General features: G+C 47.8%; 1 protein-coding gene across 13 annotated transcripts in view; it reads left to right on the forward strand.

The window, feature by feature from the left end:
• The window catches only part of PTPRF (protein tyrosine phosphatase receptor type F), a 1,358,330-nt gene that overhangs the window by 60,559 nt on the left and 1,270,677 nt on the right, over nucleotides 1-27,094 (forward strand). The gene's annotated exons all lie outside the window — the stretch shown is intronic.

Raw genomic sequence — 27,094 nt, forward strand, 5'->3', positions numbered from 1 at the left:
TGACCGAGGATGCTACTAAGATTCTTATCCACTCACTGGTCATCTCCAGACTGGGTACTGTAATCTCCTCCTGACTGGCATTCCTGACAAATACCTCTCTCCACTCCAATCTATCCTCAATGCTGCTGCCCGGCTCATTTTCCTCACCAAACGCACTACGTCCACCTCTCCTCTCTTACTAGACCTTCACTGGCTCCCCTTCCCTTTCAGAATCCATTTCAAGCTTCTCACACTCGCTTACAAAGCCCTCACCCACTCCTCTCCCTTCTACATCTCTTACCTTATCTCCCTTTACACTCCCACCCGTCCTCTTCGCTCTGCTAATGCTTGCCGACTCTCCTGCCTACGGTTTACTTCCTCCCACTCCTACCTCCAAGATTTTTCATGTGCTGCACCACTTCTCTGGAATTCCCTACCTCTCCCCCTCAGACTCTCCACCTCTCTACAAAACTTCAGACGGGCTCTCAAGACCCACTTCTTCACCAAACCCAGCCAAATCTCATCCTAACCCTCTGTTCCACGCTCTCTATGTACCCCATCTGTGTCACACCTGTCTGTCTACCCCTCCCCTTTAGAATGTAAGCTCTCACGAGCAGGGCCCTCTTCCCGCATGTGCTTATCCTTTTTTCTTACTTTAATAATCTTCAAATGCACCAAATCCAGCAGTCTTCTGCCACCTGATACTTATTCCAGTGTCATCTGCTGATATAGCTATGTTTATTTACCCTGTTACCTGTCCTATATTGTCATCAAGTGTAAGTTGCTGTTTTCCTGTTTGATTATTTGTTTATGTACTCTGTAATAGGGCACTGCGTAACCCTTGTGGCGCCATATAAATAAAGGATAATAATAATAATAATAATACTGCGTCTTTCTGTTAACTATCCATTATAGAAACGCCAATGGATATGCCCTGCTCAGACAACGGCATCATAGAAATATGTCACTCAAATCAGTCTTTTTTCTGCTATTAATATATAGATATTTTTTTACAGTTGTTTAAGTGATGGAGTGGGCCATCCAGTGTGACAGAAAGGGACAAGTGGAACAGTTTATTATTTTATAGTAACATTTTATAGTATGTTCATTTTTTTATATGTATTAGTAGTAAATGCACTAAAGTATGTGTGCAAAAAATTATATTATTATGAAGTCCTAACAAATCTTTTAACGCCGGCGCAGCTACCATACTGTAGGTGCCGGGAGTGCAGCTCCTATAGGGTGTGTTGCCAGTAGCGGAAGTTGCCATGGGCAAGCAGGACTTTTGCCCGGGGCGCCGCCTTACGGAGGGCGCTGGCGCCATCCGGAGAGCGCTGCACCATGGCAAGATCAGCTACCGCTGTGTCCCCCGCTGTGAAGTGAACTAGACGCTACCCGTCTAGTTTCCCTTCGTGGAGAGGACCTTTGTTGTGCGGTGCGCGATGACGTCATCGCACACCGCACAGCATTGTGGGACTGGCACAGACGCTAGGGGTCATAATTGACCTCTAGTGTCTATGCTGTGCTATGGGTAAGACGTCATGACGTCTTTCCCATAAATCCGAGGATAGGAGCGGCGCCGGCGGAGGTCTGCAGCGGTCGGGAATCAGGAGCGGGGACAGTAAGTATTTATTTATTTTTTCTTTTAGCGGCGCTACTCTACCGGGGGCACAAATGGGGGCGTAACTGACTACGCCCCCGTAGGAAGCCACGCCCCTATTTTTTTGCCCGGGGCGCCACAAGGGCTAGAATCGGCCCTGTCTGTTGCCACATATCACCAGTATAGGATGTTTTTTACACCAAATTTACTTTGAAAAAGCAGCGATTTTGAAAATGTATTTTTGTCAGTTCGATTTCACTTTCTATGGAATGGCCCTAACGTATTACTGGAATCCGGTCTTTAGGTCGACAGTAAGTAGATCGACACTGTCTAGGTCGACCATAAATATGTCGACATGGTTTCTAGGTCGACAGGGACTCTAGATCGACATGTTCTAAATCAAAATGAGTTTTTCACATTTTTTTTCATGATTTTTTTTTCCATACTTTACGATCCACGTGGACTACAATTGCGAAGCAAGAGGACACGGTGCACTAATTGAGGTTCCCGGTCACTGTACGGAGAAAATGACACCAAAAAAAGTAAAAAAAACTCACGTCGACCTATTCTCATCTCGACCAACCAAGTACATGTTGACCTAGAGTCCCTGTCGACCTAGAAACCATGTTAACCTTCTTATTGTCGACCAATAGTGGTCGACCTAGACACTGTCAACCTACGTCTAATCTACCTAACATACAACACCCGTATTACTATCCTTCTGGTGATAATCCAGATAGTACATCAGATCAGTTGCATTAAACCTAATAGGATTGTAAATGCAATGATAAGCCGTTAGGAAGCATTTCCATATGTGTTTCCGCATTAATTGCCTGGAACATTCAGCAACTTTTGCACGTCTGTTCGCATTAAATCAACGTACATTAACACTATGCGGTTACTGCAGTTTTCTTCTTGCATTTTACCATGCATCAGCAAAGGCGTTGCAAACACCAGAGTATGTAGCCTTGCAAAGTAGAACCAATGAACCGGAGTCCGTGGGGCATATTTTCTAACGGCTTCGTGTTCTGAGCCGTGATTGCTTTTTAGTAAATTTTAGTACAAAGTCACATTAAAATTAAACAGTAGATTAAACCTCCATGTGTCATTTCATCTTTTGGGTATTAGTGGTTTTTAATTCATTGTCATTGCTGTAAGTGTGGAAAGAATTACAGTTCTAATTTCTGGGAACACTTTTATATTATTCAGTGGCAAGAACTTTCAAACATTCTGTCTGAAGTTGTGGCTTTGCCCCATGACCTGTTGTTTAATTTCCAGTGTAGTAAGCTGTGAGTATATCATCATCATCATCATCATCCTCATCATCATCATCTTCGTCATCTCGTCCCTCGATCAGGATGGTTGCAGCCATCGGGCAGCTGAGTCCTAAGCTTACTCTGAATAACCGGCAGAACTCGGAAGACACAGAAAATTTTGTAAAGCGTCCCCATCCACTCTCCACTAAAATGTCTCAGGGGGCACCGCGTGCGTTGACCAACGGGTTTACGTACAGCTCTGAAACAAGCCTAATGTACTGCAGCGCAGCAAGAGATTTCATATAGGGGATTTTATTCTGCTCACATATATAGCACTGGCTCTGTGACTGAATTAACCTGGGTTGCTATAAAATAAACCCTTCACATCAGTTAATTCATTGAGCCCAGGTTAATTTGCCAGAGCTAAGTTCAGGAGATGATGGAATGTCAGGCGCAGGTGAAAGAGAAGCTTAATACGCAGGAGCCCCACTGACCACCACACACGCTGCCATATTTCTCGCATCACGCAGGTCTAGAGAGAAAATATTGTAGCCTTGGACATTGCTAGTGTTCATTCTAGCACCCTGCACCTTTCAAAATCCATGCAGTTCCTCTTTCCTGCCTGGGGTGTCGCTCTCTGCTCTGGTGCTTCTCAGCACACACCGGTCTGTATCACAGCACTGAGTTACAGATCAGAGTGTGCGGAGAAGCACCACAGCAGGGAGCGACACTCCAGGCAGGAAAGAGGAACTGCACAGGTTTTGAAAGGTGCAGGGTGCTAGAATGAACACTACATTGCATATGATTTGAGACCGGCAAATAGTGATACAGTATTGTGTTAGATTTGCTGATTATACTGTGTGATATCTGAAGGGGTCGGATATGATATCCTGGCGTACGGGATGACAGCGGCATCCCGACAGCCATAATACCGGCAGCTAGTCCCCTCGCGGGCTCGCTGCACTCGCCACGCTCCAGGCCCCGTGGCGAGCTTTGCTCGTCACAGGTTCTGTTCTCCCTCAGGTGGTGGTGTTGCCCAAATGAGAATACCGGGGTGCGGTCGGTATTGTCTCCGCTGGCATTTTACCGGCTGCCAGGATTCCGGCGTTGGGATCTTAAGTGTCGAGATCCCGGCAGCCGGTATATTAACTACATCCCATCTGAAGGTGTAGTTCCAAATGTAAACCACACAGGGTGAATCAGTTGTTTCTTGGCCACTTTGCGCCTAATAGAGCTTTACAATTTGTTGTGCCAAACGTGCGTTAGAGCCGCCGGTGCGAGCAGAAACATGCAATAAGTGTGGCTTTTGAGCACCCAAACTGCATTTTCTGTACCGCGCCCAATATGCATCTAAACCTGGTGCATTTGGGTGTGACATCCGTCCCTGTCCCCGTAGAGCTAACACTCTCTTTAGTCCCTACCACGTGCACACACCAAGACTCATTTTTGTCAGAAGCCAACTAACTTGCTAATATGTTTTTAGACTGTGGTGAAGCTAGAAGAAAGCCACATACACATTGGAGAACGTATAAACTCCACACAGGGCCGTGGTGGGAATTTAACCCAGGACCTCAGTGCTATGAGACAGTAATGCTGCCATTACACTATCCATATAAGAGTCTACAGATGTCTTCATTCACTTAGCGTTATTGCGCCAAATGGCATAAGACTTTTTTGTATCACCGCCACATACCAGCTGGCTTGCAGTGTACTGGGGGCTTCCAGTTTTTTCAAAACCATGGCAGTGTAAATTCATACAATATGGCGTGGCGCGGCTCAGTCATATCGGTTCAATGCCTATATCTCTAACGTCCTAGAGGATGCTGGGGACTCCGAAAGGACCACGGGGATAGACGTTCTCCGTAGGAGACATGGGCACTTTAAGAAAGACTTTAGGTCTGGTTGTGCACTGGCTCCTCCCTCTATGCCCCTTCTCTAGACCTCAGTTTGATACTGTGCCCAGAGGAGATGGATGCACTTTAGGGAGCTCTCCTGAGCTTCCTGACAGAAAATATATTTGTTAGGTTTTTTATTTTCAGGGAGCCTGCTGGCAACAGACTCCCTGCATCGAAGGACTGAGGGGAGAGAAGCAGACCTACTTCTGTGAGTATCAAGGCTCTGCTTCTTAGGCTACTGGACACCATTAGCTCCAGAGGGATCGGTACACAGGTCTCACCCTCGCCGTCCGTCCCAGAGCCGCGCCGCCGTCCCCCTCGCAGAGCCGGAAGATAGAAGCCGGGTGAGTATGAGAAGAAAAGAAGACTTCAGAGGCGGCAGAAGACTTCATGATCTTCACTGAGGTAACGCACAGCAGTAAAGCTGTGCGCCATTGCTCCCATACACCTCACACACGGCAGTCACTGTAAGGGTGCAGGGCGCAGGGGGGGCGCCCTGGGCAGCATATAGACCTCTTTTTTGGCACAAATAAGTATATATACAGCTGGGCACTGTGTATGTGTGTATATATAATATATATATATATATATATGTGTGTATGTGTGTATGTATGTATGTATGTGTATGTATGTATATATATATATATATATATATATATATATATATATATATATATATATATTGTGACAAGAACACTGGGATAGTGTTTGAGGGCAGGTATATTTGTCCCAGGTTCTTGTCTTACATGTTTTAGAAAATGTTAACTTCTAGGAAAAATGCTTTTTGTTTTGTCTGAACCTTTTCAGTTTGCTGTAAAAGCTGGGTAAAGGCTCTGAGAGAGAGATAAGGCGAGTTCTAGACATTGGGCCCAGTTCGGGTCTTTGGCCTCACAGAGGGCTAATCAGGGTTTCAGCTGTGTAAGAGTGTTATAGTGCTTCTAACCTGATTAGTATGGGCAGACTGCCTGGGACGGCTGCAGGATCTGTGTGTGAGAGATACGCTTTCTGATGCAAGTAAGCTATACAGTATGTACTGAAGAACTCTGTGTTTTGTTTAGTGACAGTTAGGAATATCTTATGTTTAGTTAGTGCCGGACAGGCAAGGTATTTTTATTTTGGGGTTTGTTTTATTTTCTGTTTCAATAAAACTGGCCGGGGTCAGTTGTACCAGAAACTGGACTTGTGTTGTTCCTCAGCTGCTGCGTGCGGCCATATTCCCCAGGAAAAGGCGCCTTGCACCCCTACAGTGTTACAACTTGGTGGAGAATGCGAGCACACCGTTCTGCGCATAAGTGAAAGCAGCAGCTTTGTGAGGCCTGCAGAAAACGGTGGTTTATGCAGATACAGCCCAGTGTGAAGTTACTGAGACTCACCCCTGAGGGTTTGATATATGTCCTGGGTGAAAGCAGCTACAAAGCCGCCTGAAAAATCTGTCGACATGGAGGATCTGCTTAAAGCCTTGCTGCAAGCTACAGCGGCTCAGCAGGAGGCCAACCGACAGCAGCAGGTGGCAATGGAGGAAAATAGGAGACAACAGCAGGTGGCAATGGAGGAAAATAGGAGACAACAGCAGGTGGCAATGGAGGAAAATTGGAGACTACAGCAGGAGGCCAACAGACAGCAGCAGGTGGCAATGGAGGAAAATAAGAGACAACAGCAGGCAGTTGTTGATGAACTTTACAGGCAACAGCGTCAGGATAGAGAGGCCTTAGCAGAAGTGGTGCAGAGACTTGCAGCTCGGGTTGGAGATGTGGCCGTCAGTGCTCCAACCAGCTCTAGTTCTATACGGGCCAGTCACTTCCTGCAGAAAATGACAGAGGCTGATGATGTGGAGGCCTATCTGACCACGTTTGAAAGGACTGCCGAGCGTGAGAACTGGCCGAAAGCACAGTGGGCCAGTCTGCTGGCACCTTTCCTGTCAGGTGAGCCCCAAAAAGCTTACTTTGATTTAAGCCCTGCTGAGGCTCGGGACTATGATAAACTAAAGACTGAGATCCTGACCCGCCTGGGAGTCACGCTGTCAGTACGAGCACAACGGGTGCACCGTTGGCTGTACGCCATGGAGAAGCCTCCGCGCTCCCAGATGCACGACCTTATTCAGCTAACAAAAAAATGGCTACAGCCAGAGACATTAACTGGTCCCCAGATGGTGGAAAGAGTCGTCATGGACCGCTACTTGAGATCTTTGCCCATGGTCCTGCGCAAGTGGGTGAGCCATGGAAACCCGGGTACTGCTGACCAATTAGTGGACATGGTAGAGAGGTATTTGGCAGCAGAGGAACTACTGATGACCACCCAGCAACCCATAGATCCTCGACAGCGCCCTTCAGTAAAGACTGGTAAGACTGTTCCGTGGGAAAACGTTGCTGGGCGGTTAAGAGAACGCAAGGCTGGAGAGACTGTAAACACTGGCCCTGGAGACAGGCCAATGGGGCTAGAACGGTCTATGCTGCCCAAACGGGTTGATAATCGTGTGGTTAAATGTTTTAGGTGTGGTATGCCAGGTCATGTTATTGCCAATTGCCCAGTCACGCAAGAACCCATGCAATGTGATGCTGCCTTTGAATGTCGCAGAATGTCTTTCTTTGCTAGGTTAGCCTGTACTGTGGTACCTTCACCTGAGCTGGAAAAACAAATGTGTGATGTGTTCTTAGAGGGTAACCGGGTAGAGGCCTTGCTAGATTCAGGAAGTTTAGTTACCCTCGTGAAAGCTGGGTTAGTGAACCCCTTAAAGGTCCAGCAAATACCTATTGGGGTAATTTGCATACATGGGGATACCCAACATTATGCCACTGCTGAGGTGAATATAGAAACTTGTTGTGGGTCAGCAATGGTTAAAGTGGGACTGGTCCCTACCTTGGTGCATGAGGCCATAATAGGGAGGGATTTTCCTCATTTTTGGAAACTGTGGGAATCACGGTTATCAACAGATGTGAGAAGTAAAAAGCCAGTTGATAATACCGGTGATTTTATGGATGTACGTGGGTCTTCGGAACTTTCTGGCCCTTTGCCTTTTGCTAGTTTGGCTGGGGAAGTGACAGATGGGGAGTCCAGTGAGGACCCTCTTGCCGGGAACAGAGACATAGTAGTTAGAACTGAAAGCGTGCCTGACCTGGAGGTAAAGAAGGATCTGTTTGCGTCTGAACAGTTAAAGGATCCTACCTTAATAAAGGCTAGAGAGAATGTTAAGATTGTTAATGGGGAACCTGTGGTACCAGGTGACAGGGTTACGTATCCCCACATGGCCATCTGTAATGAGCTCTTGTACCACATTGTCAAAAGGGGTGAGGATGTGGTGGAACAGCTGGTAGTTCCCCAGCCTTATCGGAGAACGGTACTAGATTTAGCTCATAGTCACGTTACCGCAGGACATTTAGGGGCAGAAAAAACCACTGAAAGAGTTTTACAAAGGTTCTTTTGGCCAGGGGTTTATAAAGAAGTGTCTGAATATTGTTCTTCCTGTCCTGAATGCCAGTATCATGCCCCTAGACCCCATTTCAGGAGCCCACTAGTTCCCATGCCTATTATAGAGGTCCCGTTTGACAGAATAGCCATGGATCTCGTGGGGCCCTTGTTAAAGTCTGCTCGGGGCCATCAGTATATCCTGGTAATTATGGACTATGCCACTCGATATCCTGAGGCTGTCCCTTTACGCACTATCACAACCAAGGCGATAGCTAGGGAGCTGGTGCAGGTATTTAGTAGAGTGGGAATACCAAAAGAAATTTTGACTGACCAAGGTACTCCATTTATGTCAAGGATCATGAAAGAGTTGTGCAAGTTATTTAAGGTCACTCACCTCAGGACGTCCATCTACCATCCCCAAACTGACGGGTTGGTGGAAAGGTTTAATAAAACATTAAAAAGTATGTTAAAAAAGGTTGTTGAGAGAGATGGGAAAAACTGGGATTGTTTGTTGCCCTACTTGTTAATGGCCATCAGAGAAGTTCCTCAGTCCTCTACGGGGTTTTCTCCATTTGATTTGTTGTATGGTAGACACCCCAGAGGGCTGTTGGATATTGCCAAAGAGACGTGGGAAGGACAGCCCACTCCTTATAGAAGCGTTATTGAGCATGTAACACAAATGCAGGATAGGATTGCAGCCGTGGTACCTGTTGTCAGAGAGCACATGGAACAGGCCCAAAGTGCTCAACAGAGGGTCTATAACCGGAGTGCCAAGATACGGGAATTTGCTCCTGGAGATAGAGTTCTTGTTTTGGTACCCACTGTGGAAAGCAAATTCCTAGCTAAATGGCAGGGTCCATTTGAGATTAGGGAAAAAGTGAATGAGGTTAATTACAAAGTATACCAGCCGGGAAAGAGAAAACCCGAACAGATCCACCATGTTAACTTAATCAAACCCTGGAAAGATAGGTTGTCTCTGTCAGCGGAGCCTTGCCCTTCGGTGTCTTCACCCCGGTTGCTTCCCGCAGTGAAGGTGTCAGAGACATTATCAGCTGATCAGAACAATCAGGTTAAAGAATTTCTCATCCAAAATAGGGAGGTATTTTCAGAGCTGCCTGGCCGAACGACCATAATAAAACATGACATTGTCACAGAACCAGGGGTCAGGGTTCATTTAAAGCCATATAGGATTCCTGAAGCTCAGCGAGAAGCTATTTCTAAGGAAGTTAAAACCATGTTAGAACTGGGAGTCATAGAGGAGTCTAACAGTGAGTGGTCCAGTCCCATAGTGCTCATCCCGAAGCCCGACGGTAGCATACGCTTCTGTAATGACTTTCGTAAGTTAAATGAGGTGTCCAAGTTTGACGCATACCCCATGCCCCGTGTGGATGAGCTTGTAGAAAGGCTGGGAACAGCCAGGTTTCTCACCACATTGGACCTGACCAAAGGTTACTGGCAAATACCTTTATCTGATAGCGCCAAAGAAAAAACAGCCTTTTCGGTTCCGGAGGGGCTGTACCAGTATAAGATGTTACCCTTTGGGTTGCATGGGGCTCCAGCAACCTTTCAACGGGCGATGGATAAAATTTTGAGGCCCCATAGAAAATATGCAGCTGCCTATTTGGATGATGTGGTAATTCACAGTACAGACTGGGGGTCCCATTTGGTTAAAGTACAAGCAGTACTGGACTCAATCAGAGAGGCAGGGTTAACTGCTAACCCAAAGAAGTGCTGCCTCGCAATGGAGGAGGTCAAATACTTGGGCTTCACCATAGGCAGAGGTCTGATTAGGCCCCAATTGAATAAAGTTGATGCTATTCAAAACTGGCCTCGTCCAGTGAATAAAAAACAGGTAAGGGCTTTTTTGGGAATTACTGGGTACTATAGACGGTTTATTCCTAATTTTGCGACCACAGCGGTGCCGTTGTCAGACCTTACCAAAGGGAAGCAGTCAAATGTGGTGAAATGGAACCCTGATGCAGAAAAGGCGTTCCAAGCGTTAAAAGTGGCTTTGTGTTCACAACCGGTGTTGATAACACCAGATTTTTCAAAAGAATTTGTGGTACAGACAGATGCCTCAGAGGTAGGGATAGGTGCTGTGCTGTCCCAAACCAGAGATGGGGACGAACACCCTATCATTTATTTGAGTAGGAAACTCAATGAGCATGAAAAAAGGTATGCCATTGTGGAAAAGGAGGCTTTGGCCATTAAGTGGGCACTAGATACCTTGAGATATTACCTCTTGGGTAGACAATTCAGACTAGTGACAGACCATGCCCCTTTAAAATGGATGTATGTAAATAGAGGCAAGAATGCTCGTATAACTAGATGGTTTCTAGCGTTGCAGGACTTTAAGTTTACTGTCGAACATAGACCGGGAACACAATTGGCCAACGCAGATGCATTGTCTCGCATCTTCTGTTTGGGGGCTACAAGTGTTCCGGCCCCTAGGTCGAAACAGGGGAGGGGGATATGTGACAAGAACACTGGGATAGTGTTTGAGGGCAGGTATATTTGTCCCAGGTTCTTGTCTTACATGTTTTAGAAAATGTTAACTTCTAGGAAAAATGCTTTTTGTTTTGTCTGAACCTTTTCAGTTTGCTGTAAAAGCTGGGTAAAGGCTCTGAGAGAGAGATAAGGCGAGTTCTAGACATTGGGCCCAGTTCGGGTCTTTGGCCTCACAGAGGGCTAATCAGGGTTTCAGCTGTGTAAGAGTGTTATAGTGCTTCTAACCTGATTAGTATGGGCAGACTGCCTGGGAAGGCTGCAGGATCTGTGTGTGAGAGACACGCTTTCTGATGCAAGTAAGCTATACAGTATGTACTGAAGAACTCTGTGTTTTGTTTAGTGACAGTTAGGAATATCTTATGTTTAGTTAGTGCCGGACAGGCAAGGTATTTTTATTTTGGGGTTTGTTTTATTTTCTGTTTCAATAAAACTGGCCGGGGTCAGTTGTACCAGAAACTGGACTTGTGTTGTTCCTCAGCTGCTGCGTGCGGCCATATTCCCCAGGAAAAGGCGCCTTGCACCCCTACAGTGTTACAATATATATATGAGCCCCCGCCAAATTTTACTATTTTAAGCGGGACTGAAGCCCGCCGCCGAGGGGGCGAGGCTTCTCCCTCAGCACTCACCAGCGCCATTTTTCTCCACAGCACCGCTGAGAGGAAGCTCCCCGGACTCTCCCCTGCTTATACCACGGTAGAAAGAGGGTTTTAAAGAAGAGGGGGGGCACAAAATTAGGCGCATATTGTATATGTAAACAGCGCTATCTGGGTAAACATTAAATTGTGTTTTTTTTCCTGGGTCATATAGTGCTTAGGTGTGTGCTGGCATACTCTCTCTCTCTCTCCAAAGGACCTGGTGGGGAAACGGTCTTCAGATAAGAGGTTCCCTGTGTGTGTGGTGTGTCGGTACGCATGTGTCGACATGTCTGAGGTAGAAGGCTCACCTAGGGAGGAGGGGGAACGTATGAATGTGAGGTCTCCGTCGCCTGACTGGATGGATATGTGGAATGTTTTAAGTGCTAGTGTGAACTTATTGCACAAAAGATTAGACAAAGCTGAAACTAAGGAACAGTCAGGGAGTGAACCCACGTCTGTCCCTATGTCGCCGGGACCTTCAGGGTCTCAGAAGCGCCCACTATCCCAAATAGCAGACACTGATACCGACACGGATTCGGACTCCAGTGTCGACTACGATGATGCAAAGTAACAGCCAAAAGTGGCTAAATGTATTCAATATATGATTATTGCAATAAAAGAAGTGTGGCATATCACAGAGGAACCCCCTGTCCCTGACACAAGGGTACACATGTATAAGGGAAAGAAGCCTGAGGTAACTTTTCCCTCCTCACATGAGTTGAACGAATTATGTGAAAAAGCGTGGGAATCTCCAGACAAAAAACTGCAGATTCCCAAAAGGATTCTTATGGCGTATCCTTTCCCGCCAACGGACAGGATACGGTGGGAATCCTCCCCTGAGGTGGACAAAGCGTTGACACGTTTGTCAAAAAAGATAGCGCTGCCATCCCAAGATACGGCTACCCTCAAGGATCCTGCTGACCGCAAGCAGGAGATTACCTTGACATCCATTTACACAATGCTCAAAGAGACATTAGGTTACTGGGTTCCAGAATAAACGCTATGTCAATCTCTGCTAGATGAGTCCTCCGGACCCGGCAGTGGACAGGAGATGCCGACTCAAAAAGACATATGGAGGTTTTACCTTACAAGGGTGAGGAATTGTTTGGGGAAGGTCTCTCGGACCTGGTCTCCACAGCTACGGCAGGTAAATCGAATTTTTTGCCTTATGTTCCCTCACAACCTAAGAAAGCGCCACATTATCAAATGCAGTCCTTTCGTTCAAATAAAAGCAAAAGAGTGCGTGGATCGTCCTTTCTTGCCAGAGGTAAGGGCAGAGGTAAAATGCTGCACAGCACAGCTAGTTCCCAGGAACAGAAATCCTCCCCGGCCTCTGCAAAATACACCGCATGACGCTGAGGGAGTCCGCCCCAGTGGGGGCACTTCTTCGACTTTTCAGCCACATCTGGGTTCACTCACAGGTGGATCCCTGGGCAAGAGAAATTGTTTCTCAGGGATACAAGCTGGAATTCGAAGAGGTGCCTCGTCGACGGTTTTTCAAATAGGCTCTACCGACTTCTCCCCTAGAAAGGGAGATAGTGTTAAATGCTATTCACAAATGTGTCTTCAACAAGTGGTGGTCGAAGTTCCCCTGCTTCAGAGAGGGAAGGGATACTACTCCACCCTGTTTGTAGTTCCGAAACCAGACGGTTCGGTCAGACCCATATTGAATTTAAAATCCCTGAACCTATACTTAAAACGGTTCAAGTTCAAGATGGAATCGCTCAGAGCGGTCATCGCCAGCCTGGAAGGGGGGGATTTTATGGTATCCATGGACATAAAGGATGCATACCTTCATGTTCCCATATATCCACCTCATCAGGCGTACCTGAGATTTGCGGTACAGGATTGTCATTACCAATTTCAGACGTTGCTGTTTGAGCTTTCCACGGCCCCGAGGATTTTCACCAAGGTAATGGCAGAAATGATGGTGCTCCTGCGCATGCAGGGTGTCACAATTATCCCATACTTGGACGATCTCCTCATAAAAGCGAGATAACGGGAGAATTTACTGAACAGCGTGTCACTTTCATTGAAGGTGTTACAGCAACACGGCTGGATTCTCAATATCCTGAAGTCACAGCTGGTTCCTACGACTCGTCTGACCTTCTTGGGCATGATTCTGGACACAGACCAGAAAAAGGTTTTTCTCCCGATAGAAAAAGCTCAGGAACTCATGACTCTAGTCAAGAACCTATTGAAGCCAAAACAAGTGTCTGTGCATCATTGCACTCAAGTCCTGGGAAAAATGGTGGCGACATACGAGGCCATTCCCTTTGGCAGGTTCCATGCAAGGACTTTCCAATGGAACCTATTGGACAAGTGGTCCGGGTCACATCTACAAATTCATCAGCTGATCACCCTGTCCCCCAGGGCCAGGGTATCTCTCCTGTGGTGGCTGCAGAGTGCTCACCTTTTGGAAGGACGCAGGTTCGGCGTTCAGGATTGGATCCTGGTGACCACGGACGCGAGCCTCAGAGGGTGGGGAGCAGTCGCACAGGGAAGAAACTTCCAAGGACTTTGGACAAGTCAAGAGACTTGTCTTCACATCAACATCCTGGAACTGAGGGCCATATACAACGCCCTACGTCAAGTGGAGAACTTGCTTCGCGACCAACCAGTTCTGATCCAGTCAGACAACATCACCGCAGTGGCTCATGTAAACCGCCAAGGCGGCACAAGGAGCAGGGTGGCAATGGCGGAAGCCACCAAGATTCTTCGCTGGGCGGAAAATCATGTAAGCGCACTATCAGCAGTGTTCATTCCGGGAGTGGACAACTGGGAAGCAGACTTCCTCAGCAGACACGACCTGCATCCAGGGGAGTGGGGACTTCATCGGGAAGTCTTCGCATAGATTTCAAGTCAGTGGGGACTGCCCCAGATAGACATGATGGCATTCCGCCTCAACAAAAGCTACAGAGGTATTGCGCCAAGTCAAAAGACCCTCAGGCGGTAGCAGTAGACGCCCTACTGACACCGTGGGTGTTCCAGTCGGTCTATGTGTTTCCTCCTCTTCCTCTCATACCCAAGGTGTTGAGAATAATAAGAAAAAGAGGAGTGAGAACAATTCTCATTGTTCCAGATTGGCCACGAAGGACCTGGTATCCGGATCTGCTGGAGATGCTCACAGAAGATCCGTGGCCTCTTCCTCTACGACAGGACCTGTTACAACAGGGGCCGTGTCTGTTCCAAGACATACCGTGGCTGTGTTTGACGGTATGGCGGTTGAACGCCGTATCCTAGCGGAAAAGGGAATTCCGGATGAGGTCATTCCTACTCTGATAAAGGCTAGGAAGGACGTGACCGCTAAACATTATCACCGTATATGGCGAAAATATGTTTCTTGGTGTGAGGCCAGGAATGCTCCTACGGAAGAATTCCATCTGGGCCGTTTCCTTCACTTCCTACAGACGGGAGTGAATTTGGGCCTAAAGTTAGGATCCATTAAGGTTCAGATTTCGGCCTTATCCATTTTCTTTCAAAAAGAATTGGCTTCTCTCCCAGAAGTACAGACTTTTGTAAAGGTAGTGCTGCATACTCAGCCTCCTTTTATACCTCCGGTGGCGCCTTGGGACCTTAACGGTGTGTTGAGTTTCCGTAAGTCGCACTGGTTTGAACCACTTCAAACGGTGGAGTTAAAATATCTCACTTGGAAGGTGGTCATGTTATTAGCCTTAGCTTCGGCTAGGCGAGTGTCGGAATTGGCGGCTTTGTCTCATAAAAGCCCCTATCTGGTTTTCCATATGGATAGGGTGGAATTGCGGACTCTCCCTCAATTCTTGCCTAAGGTGGTGTCATCTTTTCATATGAACCAACCTATTGTGGTGCCTGTGGCTACACGAGATTTGGAGGATTCCGAGTCCCTTGATGTAGTCAGGGCTTTGAAAATTTATGTGGCCAGAACGGCTAGAGTCAGGAAAACGGAAGCACTGTTTGTCCTATATGCAGCCAACAAGGTTGGCGCCCCTGCTTCGAAGCAGACTATTGCTCGCTGGATCTGTAATACGAATCAGCATGCGCATTCTACGGCTGGATATCCGTTACCAAAATCGGTCAGGGTCCATTCCACTAGGAAGGTGGGCTCGTCTTGGGCGGCTGCCCGAGGGGTCTCTGCACTACAACTGTGCCGAGTTGCTACTTGGTCGGGTTCAAACACCTTTGCAAAGTTCTATAAGTTTGATACCCTGGCTGAGGAGGACCTAAGGTTTGCTCATTCGGTGCTGCAGAGTCATCCGCACTCTCCTGCCCGTTTGGGAGCTTTGGTATAATCCCCATGGTCCTTTCGGAGTCCCCAGCATCCTCTAGGACGTTAGAGAAAAATAAGATTTTAAACCTACCGGTAAATCTTTTTCTCGTAGTCCGTAGAGGATGCTGTGCACCCGTCCCAAGTGCGCACTACTTCTGCGAGACTTGTATATAGTTTTGCTTACATAAGGGTTATGTTATAGTTCCATCAGGTTGGACTGATGCTACGTAATTTTTTCATACTGTTAACTGTTTCATTGATACACAAGTTATACGGTGTGATTGGTGTGGCTGGTATGAATCTTGCCCTTGGATTAACAAAAATCCTTTCCTCGTACTGTCCATCTCCTCTGGGCACAGTTTCTCTAACTGAGGTCTAGAGGAGTGGCATAGAGGGAGGAGCCAGTGCACACCCAGACCTAAAGTCTTTCTTAAAGTGCCCATGTCTCCTGCGGAGCCCGTCTATCCCCATGGTCCTTTTCGGAGTCCCCAGCATCCTCTACGGACTACGAGAAATAGATTTACCGGTAGGTTTAAGATCTTATTTTTCCTATAGACTGTAAGCTTGCGAGCAGGGCCTTCCTACTTCTATGTCTGTCTGTAATTACCGTGTTTTGTTCTATTACTGTAGTTCTAATTTAAAGCGCAACGGAATATTCTGCACTATATAAGACACTGTTAATAAATAAATAATTGTTTGGATTGGGGTGGTCCGCTCGTAACGAGGAGTACAATTCGGCGCACATGCGGAAATACACATCTAGTTCTGTGCACACGTTGCTTTCTTCATCAGCCCCTTATGTATGCTATAGTGACGAATGGGCATTGTAAGTGGTTATGATGGATTGACATCAACAGTGGTAGCTTTCTATTCACTTTAATAATTAAAATAATCTGGGAAAGATTTTACACATATCCCACTGGTCTCATGTAAGAATGTATGTGCAGTAACGGCTGTTATTGTAATGACACAAAACGGGTTTAATGAGGGAGAATGTTTCTGTGTAGAACTGACGTAAGCTCTGACAGAAGCAGCAGCAGCCCTGGAACGTTCACTTACAGTACCAGCAGGCGTATGCAGTCATCTGTGGTTGCATCACACTCTCAGCTGGGAACACGCAGGCTGACAATCTAATTCTTCCGTCTGACTTGTACTGCTGCACTTGCCTGACACGGGATAAAAACAAAACAGGCAATAAAGAAACCTTTTTAACTTCCTAATATATCTATTTCTTTTTCTTTTACATGTTAGCTAGCTTTGTTATTGTAAATGTGTGTTAGACTTTGGTTCATATTTGGAAGTGTGTGTCTAGAAACAACATCAATGTAATGAGAAATTGTACAGGGACCATTAAGACAGCGCCACATCTGTGCAGCAGGTGGCAGTGTGGGGCCTATTAGTTCTCCTGTTGCCAATACTGGCAGCTGTGCCTTTTAGAATATTTTAGGCCAGCAATTACTTAATTTGTGCAATCGCAGTATGTGAACTTGTGTATATGTGTGTGTGCTATTTTGAGAATTTTTTTTTTTTTTTTTTAAATTGAACTCCTTATTTTGAAGTGACTCAAAGTGATAATACAATTTTCAAGAAATGAACCAAGATACTAATTCTTTTTGTTTTTTTAATGTCTTGCAAAATTGTATACAGTAAAAAGATAAATGGGTAGAATTGGAGTGGGGGGAGGGTGCAGATGGAGTTGACATTGGAACACAAGGGCAGTACGGATGGTGTAATGGTTAGCATTACTGCCTCACAGCACTGAGGTCATGGGTTCAATTCCCACCATGGCCCTAACTGTGGGGAGTTTGTATATTCTCCCCGTACTTGCGTGGGTTTCCTCCTGGTACTCCGGTTTCCTCCCACAATCCAAAAATATACTGGTAGGTTAATTGGCTCCCAACAAAATTAACCCATGAATGTGCCTGTGTGTACATGTGATAGGGAATATAGATTGTAAGCTCCACTGGGGCAGGGACTGATGTGAATGGCCAATTCTCTGTAAAGCGCTGCGGAATATGTGTGCGCTATATAAATAACTGGTAATAAATAATAATAAATAAATAACACAAGGCCTAATTCAGAAACGGACACAGATCACAAATCTGACATTGGCAGATTTATAACCTGAGGGTGACTCAGATGGGCGCTGGTCACTCAGATGATCTGATGCTGCGTCTTCGGACACCGCCACGGATCACAGAAGGCTGCGGGCTGCAGCATTAGCATCATTTCACAGCTGCTGTTCATTACCAGCAATCTCTCAATCAGGCTCTTAGTTTGGAGAACCAATAACTGAGTTTATACCTCTTAATAATACCTTGAAAAACAATATTTTGTTTGCTTAATTTTGTCTGTCTCCTTCTCCATATTACCTCTTCTGCCAGAGATCCTGCCAACAGACCACGTAAATTGAGGATAATAGAGTTTCCCCTGTTGTTGTGTACTCCTAATGCACAATTCTCTTTCTTAATGGTCCAATAAAGGTTATTAGAAATCCAGGCGGATCCAGTATTCCTGTGGCTCTCCGTATACACGGCGCTGGGTATCTTATCCGATGGTGTAACTGTATGAACTGTAGTGGCTCATTTCATCTGGAACTATAGTTCGGTAATAATTCTCTCTCGGTTTTTCATGCAGATTAGGAAATTGCCTGCTAGACTTCCCATTGAGCTACTCGAATGGCTCATGAGTGTATTGAATAGACAGCGGAGTAGATTGCTGTGTAATTTGGATGCAATAGGCAGTATAGAATTTTTCCCATTCTGTGTGAAATAATGCAGCGTGTACTAATCCATGTGTTCTGAGCCCCCTGCCGCCTGGCGTACCAAGAGCTTTTACTCAGAAGACAGATGTGGAGGAATACTTTATAACCTGTAATATTGGTGCATTAAATATTCCTGATAAACTTCCCCTGGCTGCTACATCACTAATTTCTTCTTTGGAAAGCTGTACATCCTATGTCATTAAAGGCTCCTCACCTCTGTGGGGGGAATTCAAGTGTATTGTTCACCAGTGGCTACCAGATGGCACCCGACGGAGCAATTCAAGTGTTGCTCTGCTTGGGCGTGCACAGGTGCCGGCGCTGACATTCCTGTTCCGTCATTTTGATGGGCTGGCAACTAGTATTTTATAAATATCATGTTCACAGAATCAGCTGCACCGTGTTGGAACAGCGATGTGTCCAGTATTGGTGTAACGTTGCAAGAACAAAAGCAAGGCTCTGATTGGCTAAAATGGTACCTGCTCGGATATACAGTTTCCTATATTATCTGTTGTAAAAAGGGTACTGGAAATAAGGACTCAGAAGGCAGGTATCCGGTAAAACACAGTGTCTTTTCTGGCATCAGACACTGCACATAGCATTCACGGGCTTGGGCCTGGTCACACAGGTACATATTTTAAAATTAACAAATGAAAGTAAATGTCATCCTGCTGCAATGTCCTGCAGCCGCCATCCGCCATGCTCTCCTGGCACTATAAAATTGCAGCCTACTCACTGGCCTCTAACAGGCATCAGTGCCACGTGTCGTGGGTGTTTGGGAGTTTTAAACCGCTCTCCTGCTTCTGACTTCCTGCTGGCTCTGAGTGAGCTGGAAACCCCGAACTTCTATTTTTCCACTTGGAGCTGTGCAGTCCAGAAAACTTGGGAGTTCCAAATTACTTCTGCAGGTGCAGAATATGCAGGTCTTATGCTCTTCTCCCTTGGAGGGAGCTGATCCCACCAGAATGTGAACAAATCGGGTGAAAGAGCACCCCTCTACATACACAGTATTTCATGGTTCTTTATCCCTAATCCTGACTAAACAATTCTGAGGAGGAAATTAAATAGCATTTTATTTTCCTCACTACTGGTTGTTGTTGATCTGGCTCCTATCCTACAGTTTCTCATACTCCTTTAATCTTTTGTACATTATGCTGCTGACTTGCTAGTGCCCTGGGGACACTTTCTGCCCACAAAAGTTTTTCTACATCCGATGAGTTTAACAGTGGATAACACTGGCATACAGTGTCTGTCTTTCACAAGATCCATTCAGGGCACACAGTAAACCCACTGTTAAATGGGCTTTTTTCAGCCTGGACCTTCATAAGTGTTGTCTCTCTCCTCACTTATTACTGCATTCCTTTGATCTTGTTCGTAAGTTTGAATTAAATGGATTTTACAGAGAGCCAATTGTTACGTACTGCCCTTTGCAGTAGTTATCTCGTTCCGAGTGACTCGCCGTGTTCCTGGTCCATTTTGATAATGAGATAATTATCATAATCATTGCTGCATACAGTATTCCGAGACACCAAGTAGTTGTCCTAACAGATCATGCATAAAAACAGAACAAGTATATGAGAGGTTTATAAAGGTGAAGAGGGCCTTGCTGGTGTGAGCATACACTCTAAACCAGGCCCATTCACCCTGTGGCTCTGAAACTACAAGTTCGACCATGCCCGAAAACCGTTTTCCTATTAGGGAATGTTAAAACTGTGGCAAAGCATGCTGGGATGTGTAGTTTCACAACAGCTGGAGAGCTACAGGCCTGCACTAACCTAATACCAGTGGACAAGGACAGATCCATACTGGGTTACGGTGACATTTCCTTTCATGTCACAGAATTACCAAGCAAAGTAGAGCTGAAGCTCCTTCTACCTTCTGACAGTCATACAAAGAATATGAGATAAGTGATTAGCCCCCACATCGGATAGACAGCCGCACAGTCATGATTAATCCCTTTCTGTACAGGATCATGTAGAGCTGTGTTTAACTTCCTCCTAGTGAGTGAGGACGACGCAGGCTTCATTCTTCAATACATAATTAATCTCCTCTGCAGGTATGGAGGAGGAAGGAGTGACATAAAGCTGCATTATCAACATATAGACAATCATCTAATTGGATTATAATCTGCAGCATGACGTCTAAATCTGCATGTGAATGAGTGCAAGTCGCTGTGTGTGTGATTATTTTGTTGTGTGTGTTGCTTGTATTGGGCTAAGCCTTAGATAAAGAAAAAAAACAAAATTACTCACTCGAGAAAAGAAAAAGAATGTACGTTAAGGAAGATGTGCTACGTAGCCTCCATGTTTTCTGTTGCTTGAAAGATTTTGTTTAATTGAAGAAAAAAAAGGAATGGAAATTGGCAATGATTCTAATGGGCCCTACACAATGGGCGATAATACTGAACGATATGAACAATCTCGTTCATTACTGAACGAGATACCGTTCATATCTTTCAGTGTGGCGGCAGCTCGTTCATCGCTGGTGCCCTGTCGCTTGTGCATGCAGGCCAATATGGACGATCTCGTCCATATTTGCCTGCACTGCTATGGTGCCGGGTGACGGGGGGAGTGAAGAAACTTCACTCCCCCCGTCACGGCCCCTCCGCCGCTGGGTCACCCCCATTGGCTGTATCCGCCGTCGGGCAGCTCGGCGGCGGATTGCAAAGTGTGTAGGGCCCATAAAACAAAATCAGCAGATATCTGTCTGTTCATTATGGCTCTTGTGTTGTTATGACATGTAGTTATGTAGATGTGGCCCGCTTCCCGAACAGGCAAGTGGAGGTGTTGCCTATAGCAACCAATCAGATTCTGGCTATCCTTTTCTATTACACGGTAATCTGATACGTTGCTACGGGCAACACCACCACTTTTCATTTTTAGAAACTTTTGTAAATTTACGCACTTGTGTTTAATCGGGTCAGGGTGCCAGTGACGTAATGGGGCTGAGGCTCCTGTTTGTAGAGCGTATTTTCCATGAATTTGCACTGTGCAAGTTCAGGGAATGAGCGCAGGCAGCTATGGACGATGCAGTCGCATTATACTTATGACAGAAGAGATGGGACTTGTGATGGGGGAGCTCTCATGTGGGCAAAGTCCAGTGATGTGGGCTATGCAGATCTGGACGGAAGCAGAAGTATGCCTTTTTTGGAGGCCAGTCTCTTGCACCCAGTGTAAAGAAGCAAGTGTGCCATGATGATGTCAATGACTAGTTACTAATAGGATACCCTGGTGACGCAGATGCAGGCTAAGCACACTTATGCTTGTTCCTCACAAAATGCAGGCTAGTCATAATCATCACTAGGTGCAGGCTAGGCACACTGGTGCTCCTCACTAGATGCAGGCTATAGTGTGCCTCACTAGATGCAGGCTAGGCACGCTGGTGCTCTTCACTAGATGCAGGCTAAGTACACATTGCTCCTCACTAGATGCAGGCTATGTACACTTGTGCTCTTCACTGGATGCAGACTAGGCACGCTGGTGCTCCTTACTGGACGCAGACTAGGCACGCTGGTGCTCCTTACTGGATGCAGACTAGGCACGCTGGTGCTCCTTACTGGATGCAGACTAGGCACGCTGGTGCTCCTTACTGGATGCAGACTAGGCACGCTGGTGCTCCTTACTGGATGCAGACTAGGCACGCTGGTGCTCCTTACTGGATGCAGGCTAGGCACGCTGGTGCTCCTTACTGGATGCAGACTAGGCACGCTGGTGCTCCTTACTGGATGCAGACTAGGCACGCTGGTGCTCCTTACTGGATGCAGACTAGGCACGCTGGTGCTCCTTACTGGATGCAGACTAGGCACGCTGGTGCTCCTTACTGGATGCAGACTAGGCACGCTGGTGCTCCTTACTGGATGCAGACTAGGCACGCTGGTGCTCCTTACTGGATGCAGCCTAGGCACGCTGGTGCTCCTTACTGAATGCAGGCTAGGCACAGTGGTACTCCTTACTAGATGTAGGCTAGGCACAATGGTACTCCTTACTAGATGTAGGCTAGGCACGCTGCTGCTCCTCACTAGATGTAGGCTATGCACGCTGGTGCTCCTTACTAGATATAGGCTAGGCACCCTGGTGCTCCTCATTAGATGCAGGCTAGGCAAGTTGGTGCTCTTCACTAGATGCAGGCTAGGCATGCTGGTGCTCCCTCATTAGATGCAGGCTAGGCATGCTGGTGCTCCCTCATTAGATGCAGGCTAAGCATGCTGTGCTCCTCACTAGATACAGGCTAGGCACACTGGTGCTCCTCACTAGATGCAGGCTAGGCACGCTGGTGCTTCCTCATTAGATGCAGGCTAAGCATGCAGTGCTCCTCACTAGATACAGGCTAGGCACACTGGTGCTCCTCACTGGATACAGGCTAGGCACCCTGGTGCTCCTTACTAGATGCAGGCTAGGCACCCTTGTGCTCCTTACTAGATACATGCTAGGCACCCTGGTGCTCTTCACTAGATGCAGGCTAGGCACCCTGGTGCTCCTCAGATGCAGGCTAGGCACGCTGGTGTTCCTCATTAGATACAGGCTAGGCACGCTGGTGCTCCTCACTAGATGCAGGCTAGTCACACTGATGCTACTTACTAGATGCGGGCTAGGTACCCTGGTGCTCCTCATTAGATGCAGGCTAGGCACGTTGGTGCTCTTCACTAGATGCAGGCTAGGCATGCTGGTGCTCCCCCATTAGATGCAGGCTAAGCACACTGGTGTTCCTCACTAGATGCAGGCTAGGCACGCTGGTGTTCCCTCATTAGATGCAGGATAGGCATGCAGTGCTCCTCACTAGATGCAGGATAGACACACTGGTGCTCCTCACTATATGCAGACTAGGCATGCTAGTGCTTCTAACTAGATGCAGGCTAGGTACACTGGTGCTCCTCACTAGATGCAGGCTATGCACGCTGGTGCTATTTACTAGATGCAGGCTAGGCACACAGGTGCTCCTCACTAGATGCAGGATAAGCATGCTGGTGCTCCTCACTAGATACAGGCTAGGCACGCTCGTGCTCCCTCATTAGATGCAGGCTAAGCACACAGTGCTCCTCACTGGATGCAGGATAGGCACACTGGTGCTCCTTACTAGATGCAGGCTAGGCACGCTGGTGCTCCTTACTGGATGCAGACTAGGCAAGCTGGTGCTCCTTACTGGATGCAGGCTAGGCAATCTGGTGCTCTTCACTAGATGCAGGCTAGGCACGCTGGTGCTCCTCACTAGATGCAGGCTAGGCACGCTGGTGCTCCCTCATTAGATGCAGGCAAAGCACACAGTGCTCCTCACTGGATGCAAGCTATGTAGACTTGTGCTCCTCACTGGATGCAAGCTATGTACACTTGTGCTCCTCACTGGATGCAGGCTATGGACACTTGTGCTCCTCATTGAATGCAGACTAGGCACACTGGTGCTCCTTACTAGATGCAAGCTAGGCCCGCTGGTGCTCCTTACTAGATGCAGGCTAAGCAAGCTGTGCTCCTCACTAGATGCAGGCAATGCACGCAGTGCTCCTCACTAGATGCAGGCAATGCACGCAGTGCTCCTAATTAGATGTAGGTTAGGCACACCAGTGTCTCCTTACTAGATACAGGCTAGAGACGCAGTGCTCCTCACTGGATGCAGGCTAGGCAAGCAGTGCTCCTCACTGGATGCAGGCTAGGCACGCAGTGCTCCTCACTAGATGCAGGCTAGGCACACAGGTGCTCCTCACTAGATGCAGGCTAGGCACACAGGTGCTCCTCACTAGATGCAGGCTAGGCACACAGTGCTCCTCACTAGATGTAGGCTAGGCACACAGTGCTCCTCACTAGATGCAGGCTAGGCATGCAGTGCTCCTCACTGGATGCAGGCTAGGCATGCTGATGATTCTCATTAGATGCAGGCTAAGCACACAGGTGCTCCTCACTAGAGGCAGGCTAGACATGCAGTGCTCTTCACTAGATGCAGGCTAGGTACACAGGTGCTTCTCACTAGAGGCAGGCTAGACATGCAGTGCTCCTCACTAGATGCAGGCTAAGCACACAGGTGCTCCTCACTAGAGGCAGGCTAGGCACGCAGTGCTGCTCACTAGATGCAGGCTAAGCACACAGGTGCTCGTCACTAGAGGCAGGCTATGCACGCAGTGCTCCTCACTAGATGCAGGCTAGGCACGCAGTGCTCCTCACTAGAGACAGGCTAAGCACACAGGTGCTCCTCACTAGAGGCAGGCTAAGCACACAGGTGCTCCTCACTAGAGGCAGGCTAGGCACGCAGTGCTCCTCACTAGATGCAGGCTAGGCACGCAGTGCTCCTCACTAGAGACAGGCTAAGCACACAGGTGCTCCTCACTAGAGGCAGGCTAAGCACACAGGTGCTCCTCACTAGAGGCAGGCTAGGCACGCAGTGCTCCTCACTAGATGCAGGCTAGGTACGCTGTACTCATCACTAGATGCAGGATAAGCACACAGGTGCTCCTCACTAGAGAGCAGGCTAGACACGCTGTGCTCCTCACTAGATGCAGGATAAGCACACAGGTGCTCCTCACTAGATGCAGTCTAGGCACACAGTGCTCTTCACTAGATGTAGGCTAGGCACACAGTGCTCCTCACTAGATGTAGGCTAGGCACACAGTGCTCCTCACTAGATGCAGGCTAGGCATGCAGTGCTCCTCACTGGATGCAGGCTAGGCATGCTGATGATCCTCATTAGATGCAGGCTAAGCACACAGGTGCTCCTCACTAGAGGCAGGCTAGACATGCAGTGCTCCTCACTAGATGCAGGCTAGGTACACAGGTGCTCCTCACTAGAGGCAGGCTAGGCACGCAGTGCTCCTCACTAGAGACAGGCTAGGCAAGCAGTGCTCCTCACTAGAGGCAGGCTAGGCATGCAGTGCTCCTCACTAGATGCAGGCTAAGCACACAGGTGCTCCTCACTAGAGGCAGGCTAGGCACGCAGGTGCTCCTCACTAGAGACAGGCTAGGCACGCAGTGCTCCTCACTAGATGCAGGCTAGGCACGCAGTGCTCCTCACTAGAGGCAGGCTAAGCACACAGGTGCTCCTCACTAGAGGCAGGCTAGGCACGCAGTGCTCCTCACTAGATGCAGGCTAGGTACGCTGTGCTCCTCACTAGATGCAGGATAAGCACGCAGGTGCTCCTCACTAGAGGCAGGCTAGACACGCAGTGCTCCTCACTAGAGGCAGGCTAGGTACGCTGTGCTCCTCACTAGATGCAGGCCAGGCACGCTGGTGGTCCTCACTAGAGGTAGGCAATGCACGCAGTGCTCCTAATTAGATGCAGGCTAGGCACACCGGTGTCTCCTTACTAGATACAGGCTAGAGACGCAGTGCTCCTCACTAGAGGCAGGCTAGGCACATAGTGCTTCTCACTAGAGGCAGGCTAGGCACGCATTGCTCCTCTCTAGAGGCAGGCTAGGCACACAGTGCTCCTCACTAGAGGCAGGCTAGGCACGCAGTGCTTCTCACTGGATGCAGGCTAGGCACACAGGTGCTCCTCACTAGAAGCAGGCTAGGTACGCTGTGCTCCTCACTAGATGCAGGCTAGGTACGTTGTGCTCCTCACTAGATGCAGGCTAGGTACGTTGTGCTCCTCACTAGATGCAGGCTAAGCACGCTGGTGCTCCTCACTAGATGCAGGCTAGGTACACAGGTACTCCTCACTAGATACAGGCTAGAGACGCAGTGCTCCTCACTAGATACAGGCTAGAGACGCAGTGCTCCTCACTAGATACAGGCTAGAGACGCAGTGCTCTTCACTCGATGCAGGCTAGGCACACAGTGCTTTTCACTAGATGCAGGCTAGGCACGCATTGCTCCTCACTAGAGGCAGGCTAGGCACACAGTGCTCCTCACTAGATGCAGGCTAGGCACGCATTGCTCCTCACTAGAGGCAGGCTAGGCACGCATTGCTCCTCACTAGATGCAGGCTAGGCACGCATTGCTCCTCACTAGAGGCAGGCTAGGCACACAGTGCTCCTCACTAGATGCAGGCTAGGCACGCATTGCTCCTCACTAGAGGCAGGCTAGGCACGCATTGCTCCTCACTAGATGCAGGCTAGGCACACTTCTGTTCATTATTTTGAGTCTACATGTAAAAACTAGAGATTTAATTTGTGGTACAAGATTAAATGAAATTCCAGGTTGAAGTGGCCTGAGTACTGAGACTCTCTATATGCCATATGGTATGAGACGCCCGGCATGACTGAGACGCTCAAAGAGGTATAGCGCGTCAAAACTAACCTAAGCCTAACCCCCTTTTTTGCAGCCTAAACCTAACCCTCCCTCCCCGCAGCCTAACTCTAAACCTCCCCATGGGTGCCTAAACCTAACCCCCCACCCTTGCTGCCTAACCTAACCCTCCCAGTGGGTGCCTAAACCTAACCACTCCTTTCCGCAGCCTAAACCTAACCTCTCCACTCTCACCCCTGGCTAACCTCTCCGGCGGCCAGGCAATCACTCGGTTGGGATGTCTGCGCTGAGCTTATCATTTGGGATGCTGGAGCCGGCAATCTGAGCAGTGTCGGGATTCCAGCGTCTGTATTTCAAATGCCGAGATCCCGGCCAGATCCTTAATGTTGCTTCCAGTTGTTTTATTATGAAAATAAGATGCACATTTTTGCCAAAAAATAAGCTTATCGCGGCCGAGTCACCCAGGACCTGACGTGGCGAGAAGAGCAAATCTGTATATCAATAGCAATAAAATAAACTTCAGCATTGTACAGTACAGATGTGCTAGTGTCTTCCAATCAGGGACCTCATACAGGTGTTCTCTAGCCAGTATATCTACAGTGGCGACTGCTCCATTCTTTTTGCTAAAGAGTGAGTGTTG

Source organism: Pseudophryne corroboree, chromosome 9 (assembly GCF_028390025.1).
Source record: "Pseudophryne corroboree isolate aPseCor3 chromosome 9, aPseCor3.hap2, whole genome shotgun sequence".
Classification (NCBI taxonomy): Eukaryota; Metazoa; Chordata; class Amphibia; order Anura; family Myobatrachidae; genus Pseudophryne; species Pseudophryne corroboree.